The sequence below is a fragment of the Salvia hispanica genome, chromosome 4 (genome assembly GCF_023119035.1).
Source record: "Salvia hispanica cultivar TCC Black 2014 chromosome 4, UniMelb_Shisp_WGS_1.0, whole genome shotgun sequence".
Lineage (NCBI taxonomy): Eukaryota > Viridiplantae > Streptophyta > Magnoliopsida > Lamiales > Lamiaceae > Salvia > Salvia hispanica.
The window spans coordinates 21,925,764-21,935,474 of record NC_062968.1 but is presented as its reverse complement, the minus strand read 5'-3'; the positions used below and the strand labels follow the sequence as shown (position 1 = coordinate 21,935,474).

General features: G+C 38.6%; 1 protein-coding gene and 1 long non-coding RNA gene across 2 annotated transcripts in view; both read left to right on the top strand.

Annotated features, from left to right (window-relative positions):
• The window catches only part of LOC125223341 (F-box/kelch-repeat protein At3g23880-like), a 40,119-nt gene that overhangs the window by 6,250 nt on the left and 24,158 nt on the right, over window positions 1-9,711 (top strand). The window lies entirely within an intron of this gene.
• Window positions 835-9,064, top strand: LOC125223344. Its single transcript, XR_007176703.1, has 3 exons — window positions 835-1,128; window positions 2,481-2,568; window positions 8,693-9,064. It is a non-coding gene; the product is annotated as an uncharacterized LOC125223344 (long non-coding RNA).

Below are 9,711 nucleotides of genomic sequence, written 5' to 3'. Positions count from 1 at the left end.
TATATATCATGTTAAATTTCATATAAAACAACTTCATGGAGTAGTATTTATTTATTGCATGATTTTTTTTATTGTTCGAAACTTTTACAGTTTGAACATTATAAATTTTGAGATTAGTTATTTCATATAGATGGTCTTTTAGTAATGAACTATATATGTTGTTAAGATATGATTGCTCTTTTAATAGTATAAATCCGAAAATATTCTAATCAACATATGTGCTTTTATTATTTTTATCGTAAACTTATTTAATTTTATGTTTTTAGTTGTCAAACAAAATGTTATGATAGGAGTATTTATTTATTTTAAAATTGCATAGTTTCTCATTTTAGTTACCACGAGAAAAATATCATTTCTCATTTTAGTTACCAAGAGAAAAATAAAATATGTCGTGCAACGCACGTGGGTGATACTAGTAATTAATAACGATGGCCTTGTCTACTTGCCATGATAGAAATCTATGGGTTCCATCCTAAAATCAATTGGTGATATGAGGAGTGGTCCATGAGATTTATATTAGTTTCAGTTTTCTCTTGACACCGATGTGGGACAGTTATATGTTATTGTTTTAGTTTCAATTGCTAACACCCTCCCTCAAATTCTTCAAAGTAAATCTTGGAGGAGTTGGACTGTAATAACCCAAAATCTTATAAGTTTAGAAATTAGAGATTAGATAGTTAATTAGTGATTTTATATATGTATATGCTTTTATTAGTTTAATGTTATAGAAATATAGGAAATAGAAATAGGAAAAATTAGAATTAAGAAAAAGAATGAGATAAAGATGGAAATTAGAAAATAAGAAAAGAAGAAAGAATAAGAATATAGAGATTGATGAGTAATAGAGGAAACGTGTCTTGTTTAGAAAAAATAGGGGAAAAGAAAAAGGAATTAAGTTTTTGAAAACAGATCCAAAAAAATTCCATCCTTCACTTCTTTCTTTCGTTATCATTCTCTTTGCGCATACTCCCTCCGATCAGCCACCACAAATATTCCGGCTACTCCACCGTGAAACATGTAATGCATACCACCAATCCAAGCTTTCAATCCCCCTAGTTTTTCTCAATTTTTGGAGCTGAGGTTGCAAACCCTTCTCCACTTAGCTTTGCAAATTAGTTGAAATTAGAGGTTAGACTCCTGCATAACCTCCTTAACATTGTTTCTAAGCGTAGGAATGATGTTAGTTTGATGTGATTCTTGTTGTGGGAGTCGAAATTAGGATTCTTGAATTGGTGATTTTGGTGATTTGATGCTTTTGTGTAAATTGACTATGGAATTATGCAATTGGAAGTATGTTATGACATTTAAGCATGAAAATGATGGAAAAATTTGAGTTTGAGGGTAGTATGTGACTTTAAGCTCTTGATGGTGATTTTAAAGTTACATTCTTGATGGTTTTGATATGGGTTTTTGGATTTTTAAACCAAAACATTTCCCCGAATTCCGGTTTTTCACATGAACTATGAGATTTGTTTTTAAACCCACGAACTTTCATTTCGTTAGGATTTTTCCAACCCGACCCGAATAACACATTTCTGGTAGAGAAGTTGTCGAAAAAATGACATGGATGGCGGATATAGGACCCTAAAACGAAGTTGTTTTATGACTCAATCACATTTAAATATTACTCAACTCACCTAAACTCGAATTCAGCCAGCCAATTTAATCCTAAAATCGAATTCCGACATCTTCGTTCATCCGCTCACTTCAAAATCAGGCATCTTCGTTCTATCTCAGGTAGGTGAGCAGGTTGCTTTTGGACGTCCTCGTTTTGGGCGTGCCGGCTGCGGATGTCCTGGCAGTGGGCGACCTGGCCGTTAATGACAAATAGGATTAAAATTGACACGTAGACAACCCGGATTTCGCCGTTGACCCGCCAGGGGAAAATCCTAACAAAATGAAAGTTCGTGGTTTTAAAAACAAATCTCATAATTCATGGGAAAAACCAGAATTCGGGGAAATGTTTTGGTTTAAAAAGCCAAAAACCCTTTTGATATTGTATAAAGTTGGAGCTGCCTTGTGGTGAAGTTTGATGTTGATTTTTGTTCCATATTCAAGCTGAATTTTTTAAAAAGGATTTGGTGAAAGAGGTTTAGTTGTTGGTTGTTATAAAAAGGTTTACAATTGAAGTTTTAGCTTCAAGACGTGAAAATTTTGTGTTAACTTCAAAATGAAGTGGCTGTCCCATATTTGTAAAATTAACTAGGTTTGTTTTATGGCGGAAAATGAAAGTGTGAGGCTTATATTTTTGGGACAGCCGGGTATAACTTTCATTTTCCGAAGCTATTGAATAATATTATCGAATTTCTTAGCTTCTTTTTGGTATGAATGAAGTTAGAAATGTTTTAACTTGTATATATGTTTTATTTGGCTTAGTTGTGATGAAGGAAAGAATATGGAAAGTGAAATAGATAGATGTGATGATTTGGTTTTTCTTGTGTTTATTTATAAATTGTATATGTGATTGTTTGAAAAATTAGGTGAACCGAGTGCAAACACAAGCGATAGGGGAAAGGGGCATATCCATGGTTGACTAAGAAAGTAATAGCGTTTTTCTGACATGTACAGGTAATGTACGCGTGTTCTATAGTTTAATCCCTTAAACTTCGAGACATATTGCTATGTTTTTATATGTTTTATTTGCTTGTGCAATAGAGATTAAATATGATTGTGTGAATGGTATAACTTAATGACATAAAAGAGATATGGAAAGGTAAAATGTGAGAATTATGTTTTGAAATTGTGAATTGGTGTGATATATGATATGCAAAGTGATTTAAATAATTATATGTGTCGAATAATGTGAAAGTTGATATGAAATAGTTGTTTTATGCCCCATTGCTTGAGTGAATTACAGGGTATAGTTTTTTTTTTTTTTTTTTTACGCCTTCATGGCGGAGGGTTAGGCAGACCCTGAACCTTTACATATCCACAAACATAGAGGTTACAAATTAGCCCAAAAGTGGCAAGAGGTACAAAAGACTAATTACGCTAAAGAGTAGATAGGGGACAAGCCTACTGCGTAGGGATCGACACCCACATACTCTAATGTAAGATGAAACTAATCATTAAGGCTATGGACGAACACAGGTCTCCGTATCTTTGAAACTGACGTAAGGCACTCCGCGTTGTTCGAGACAGATAATGGCTCTAAGAAGCCTAGAGATGGAGCCAACTTCCAATCTACGAAAAGAGCTTGGGGTATCGCTCAACGAGGCAAGGTGGGTTGCGGACGTGTTGCCTTCCTTTGGAATGGTGGTAAATTTGGAGGAACACGATCGACGGAAGAGGGTGATGCTTGCCAGGATGTGTCTTGTGTGGGCTGGTCCCTTATTCGTCGAGTTGATGAGGGCAGTAGCTTGCAAGGTGTCCGATTCCACCCAGATGCTATCTCCCAATTCTTTTGCAATTGTTAGGCCCCGTTGAATAGTTAAGAGGTCAGCTTCTAATCCAGACTTGGCCGTTAGGGGTGTGGAAAAAGCTATTAAGAATTCTCCTTGATGGCCCCTGACGATGCCTCCCCCACATGCCCCTCCTGAGTTCATTTTGTATGACCCCTTCGTGTTTAACTTGATCCATGGAGGGTCAGGAGGGTTCCATTTGATTTGCTTGGGTGGCCGAACTGAGAGTTGTCCCCTGATCTGGTTTGGAATCGGGAAGGCCAAGATGACTCCTTTCCATTGTTTGGGACCGATGCGTCCGTTGCTGATGAGGTTTCGGACGTGCATTTGAACTTGCCACATCACGTTTTGAGGCTTGACGAGGACCTCTTTGTGACGACACTTGTTACGTTCCATTGTTTGGGTCTTTTCCGTTTGTTGTATCCTCTTCGCCCATCTTTCAAGCCGATCTGGGATTGTGTCTCCGTTCCACAGTGGCTCGGTTGGGCCATCAAACCAGCCATCGAATGCTCTCCAAACTTTAGCAGCTCCCCACCCATGGATGAAAAGGTGCTGGAGTGACTCGGTGTTAGGCCGAAGCGGGTAGCAGCAACATTTCGAGGCCAGGGCGATCTTTCTCCACTGGATTTTAGAGTCTACTGGAATACGGTTCAAAAGTAGTCTCCAGACGAAGATAGATATTGAAAATGTCAGCCCCTCGTTCCAGATATCATCTAGAGCGGGGATGATCGGCCGTTGCGATCGTGTGGTCTCCCATGCCGAGGCAAAGGAGAAATTTCCATGGTTGGTCACGGTCCATCTCGGAGTATCCCGTTCATCGACAAGGATCGGCGTTTGAAGTACCTCGTCGATAATTTGTTGTGGAAGACCTGCTTGGTTGTGCAGCCACTGCAGTTTCGTCCGGCTCCATTGCCCATTTAACCAAAAGTCGGAGATTTTTATCATTGAGTTCACCCTCTCATCCAGGCAAAGCTCTCGGAGCGGAGTATCGTTGAGCCAGATATCATCCCATAAGAGGATATTTCCTTTTTCGATGACCCACCGCATATGAGGATGCGCTTGAAACCACGCCCTTGAGAGTGTCTTCCAAGTAGGACTGCTTCTCCCCGATACAGAGGAGCAAAGGGGGGACGATGTTCTGCATTATTTATTATGCATGTGGGTCACCCAAAGAGAGTCTTGTTCTCGGAACCTCCACCAAAGCTTTAAGTTAAAAGCTCTGAGTACTTCATCAAATTTTCTGGTCCCGAGACCCCCTTCTGAGGTTGGTAGGCAAATCTGCTCCCACCCGATCCAATGAGTCCCTCTTCTGTTCACTCGTCACCCCCCAGAAAAACCAAGCAAGTTGTTGCTCCAGCGACTTAAGGGCTCCACTTGTTGGCTCAATAGCTTGGAAGATATGAAGAGGAATGGCCTCGAGGGTAATTTTAATAAGAGTGAGCCTACCTCCGAAGGAAAGATGTCTATGGGCCCATCCACTAATTCTCCTAGCAATCTTCTCCCGAATGAAAATGAACATGTCTGTCCGTTTGTGTCCTCGATAAATCGGGACACCCAAATAGAGGAATGGGAAAGTACCTCTCGGAAAGCCGCCTTCATTTTGGATTGAGGTCACCCATCCTTCATGCGCATCAGCAATGTAGAAGTTACTTTTATCAGAGTTGATCCGCTGCTTCGTAGTTGTTGAGACACTGTCGGAGACGCCGCATTGCGTTCGCATTGGCCTGAGTAAAAATAAGGATATCGTCAGCATAGGCAAGGTGGCTAATTTCCTCACATCCTCTCGTGGATTTGAATGCCAGCTCCTTTTTCCCAAGAATGAGGTTGTCGAGCGATCTTGAAGGATACTCTGCAGCGATGACGAACAAGGCAGGGGAGATGGGATCCCCTTGTCTGAGTCCACGGGTCGATTTGAAGAAACCAGAGGGACCCCATTGATTAAGATAGAGAACCAACACGATCCAATACATCTCTCAATTAGATTGATCCAAATCTGGGGGAACCCCATTTGCCTGAGAACTTTGAAGAGAAATGGCCATTGAACCCGATCATATGCTTTGGCCATGTCAAGCTTAAGCGCAACATTTGGGGAGGGGTAGCTTCGACCGAGCTCATGGAACATTTCCTGTGCCAATAAGACATTATCATGGAGCAGTCTACCTTTGACGAAGCCGCTTTGATTGGGAGAGATGGCAAGAGGGAGAAGAGGCGTGAGTCTGGCGGTGATTATCTTAGTGATGATCTTGTTCGTCACGTTACATAGACTGATTGGACGGAAATCCGCCCATGTTTCGGGGGACTTTTTCTTGGGGAGAAGGACGACCGAGGTTGCTGTGAAGCTTTGAGGAAGATATGCTCCCGCAAAAACCTGTCGAACTGCTTCGACCACATCTGGGCCAACACAAGGCCAGCATGATTGGAAGAAAGTGGTCGGGAACCCATCAGGTCCGGGTGTGCTATCTCCGGAAATATCGAACACTGCCTTGATCTCTGTCTCTCCCGGGAGCTCTGTGAGTTCATCCCATCAGGCGGGGAGGGGGCGGATGAGATCCAGGTTAGGTTCGCAAAGATGTATCGGGTATGGGGCTAAGAGCTCTCTGAAGTAATCTTCCGCAGACTTGCGAATATCAGCTTCCTCAGTGATGGTCGTGTCTCCCACTCGAATGGCATGAATATGGAGACGAGTTCTTTTTTGCTTTACCCAGCTTTGGTAGAACTTGGTGTTCTTGTTAAATCAGATACGGATCTATTTGACCGATTATGCGATTAATCAACTCACATGTTAAACAGATAATTGCATGCTAGAACGAAAATAACTCATGCTTAGAAAAATATAAATCCTAAACATGATTTCTATGGTTTAGAGTTACCGATTTGATTCTCAAAGAATCGTCGATTGCTCGCGCCTTCTCCACGTGATGATCTTCGATACTAGACCATGGATCTTCTCTCTGGTTCCCGAAGCTGTATCTCGATATCAGGGTGGGCTGGTCTTATCAAAATACTAGGACTCGAATAAAGAAGACAGAAAAATTCCTCACGGAGGAGGAGCTGATATTCTCACGGAGGAGAAAATCAAGAAAAAATCGCTTCCTTCTGTAGAGAGAAAGGAACGAAATTTTGTAGAGAAATTAATGAATCATTCTGTCTCCTTTATTTTCCTATTTATATTAAGTTCCTTTTAGGCCCAGACAGGGATCTATGGAAGGTTTTGGATATGGGCTCCCCCAATTAGCTTTTTACTAATTAAATTGAACCCACAATTTAATACAAGCTTATATTGGAATATTACGAGCAGCCACTACGAAGTAATATTGAACTTTCCCCATCCAAATCCGAAATTACAAGTAATCCGGGTTTCCACTTTGTTTATTATTTATTTCTCGCGCTTAAGATATAAATGTCCATTAATTAATTAATGTCTGTCATGGACTTAATCAATTAACATCTTATTAATTCCAAGAGTGGACTTAGCAAGAAACACTTAATTATTATTCATAGAGCGATAAAACTCCAACTGGCTAGTTTTCTGAATAATAAAACCTTGTTTCGAGCTCCTCTTGAGGACATTATCAAACGAGACTCACCTCGCGCACGTTTCAACATAATAGCAATCCTAGCACCGCTAGATATTATTCACCACTACCCAATATATCGGGATTATTGGATTGCGAAAACCCGCACCATTTGATAAGTCAAAGTAGTGCATAATCAATACCGTATGTGCAATGCTAACATATGTAGATTAAGAAATAGTATTCTATCAAGACCTAGTCTTTCGGTAGATAGCATAAAGACACGTCTTGCTAACTTGTTAGATCCGTTCGGTGCTATACCACACCAATGTCATCTTATTTCGGTAAGGCTTAGAAATATGCGGATTTGACATTGCAACCTTTCACGATAGGTAGCCAAAGCCTATCTAGGTTGTGAAATTCTTCTTTTATTTTGCAAAGCATTGCATAGATCTGACGTGTTACCTTAAAGTGGACACGCCCACAACCGGTCTAATAAGCAAAAGACTTAGACTTTGTTTACTTCTTATGCATTTAAATGTTAGTAAAACATGTAATAAATGCACAAGCAAACACAATGTAATAATAATAGTGATTCTTTTCGTGCGAGACTGCTCGAATAATACGAATCGGGTTAAAAGTGGATTGTAGAGTTTTACCTATACAAGCAAGATTCTATTCGCGTGAAACTTGCTCGAAACATGCTTTTCAGTATACCAAACCTAACAAAGGTTGTGTAAGTAGTTATAGCTTAATCTTTTAGTAGTGTTGTGGCTTAGAGGTTTGCTAAAAAAAAGTTATACAGGTTAAATAGACATGTATTAGTTTATCGATTGCACCGAGATATGACACCACTTATTCGGTTAAAACTAACCGAGTAAGGGGTGTTACATTTTGGTATCAGAGCTTAGGTTCAGGCGATTCTAGGCTTTGATCGAGTCTTTAATATGTATAGAAGCATGCCACATAGGATTTGATATGTCCGTGACTTGACACAACTGTCGTTTTAGTCGAGTTCGAGAGGCCTTGTAACGAAGCCTCTAGTCATATATAGGTTTCTAAGTTGGAGAATGTTCCTTTAACCTCCATTGATGCTCTAATCATGGGGCAAAACGAGATTTTACATACCTTGACAACTCCTATGCTCATATTGTTGTAAATGATCTAGGACTGAACCAAATGCGATATGTATGTCGAAACATACCATGCGGTAATATGAGATATGTTTGTACTAATTTATGCAGTTGTCACCGATAATTAGACTAGTATATATTAGACATCGTTTTATCATGTGGGTGTCCACCTTGTCCTTTTGGTTTTTCATCTTGTTAATATTATTTGCATGTATCAATTAAGTTGTGTTTGTCATATATGAAAATTATTTTGACAGAACATGGTTTTAAATAGAGTCCAAAGAATTCATCGAAGTTAAATGAAAATTGAAAGATATGGTGTGACAGTGAAAACATATACGTTTTGTTTTTGTGCTTATGTGCAGGTAAATGTAACTAAGATATGAGACGTAGTCTCAATGTGACTGAGAAGGTAGTCGTGTGGAACTGGCCATTCCACATAGCTCAAATCTCGGTAGTGTCACTTTCTGGAAAAATAAATAAATAAATAAATAAATAAAGAGTTATGACTTCGGTTTATTTCATTTGACTAGTCATTCTACAACGGTGCATTTTAAATTAGGACTTAGTTCTTGAATTATGCTTGTGATATTATATATGTGAGATTATGTGCTAATTGGTGAGTTAATATGCAAACGTGAAGGTTTTATTTTGTCGCTTGGAATGTGTTGGAAATGAGTGTTGATATGAGATACATGATATGATGGGAGAAAAGATATGTGACGTCAAGTGTGATTGGATGGAAGTGATGTGTGATACATGGTATGATGGGATGAAGTATATGCGATGTGATGTGTGATGGGAGGAAATACTAAGATATGGTATGATATGAGGAGTTGATCAATCCCCTTTTGGGTGCATGTGTGTAACAAATATACCTATATTTATAGTTAAGCGCACTTGGGGTAAGTGAGTGCATATATGTGATAATTTCTATTATACTGTACTTTGGTAAGATGTATATGATAATATTTGCATTACTATATATGGTAAAATATTGTGTTGATAATTGACATATGAGGAGGTCAGATGATCGGTACATGTGTTGGTATGGGATAATATCTGTGGATTATATACGGGTTGGTGCGTGGATAAAAACTATGAATACACTAATGTGTGTAAATCTGATGATAGTGAATTTTAGAACTATAACTGACAAGATTAAATGTTTTAAGTTTAACGGAAATATACTTAAGTAAAAGTGATATACTACTTTTGCTTTAATAGTGTTATCTCATATGTTGTGGGTCTGAATTGTTTATAGTTATTCATATATTTGATGTATAACGTACATAGGTTGTATTACTTGAAAGAAATATTAAGGATTTCTATAGAAAAAATCATTTATTGCATAACACGCTTGATTATAATCACTTTAAGTTTCTAGGTATGGAATAACATATGCCAAATATTGTATATAGTTATAATTACTCTACTTCAGCAGAGTGTCATTTAATTAGTGATGATGTCATGTAAGATTTGAAAAAAAACACTTTCGCTAATTTCACCTGAATCAGAATAAGAGTATACTATATTTAGTAATACATCACATAGTGGTTTAGGTTGTGTATAGATACAAGTAGGCAAAGTGGTTGCTTATGCTTCCCAAGAGTTGAAAACTAACGAAAGAAATTATCCTACACATGATCTCTAGTATGTAGT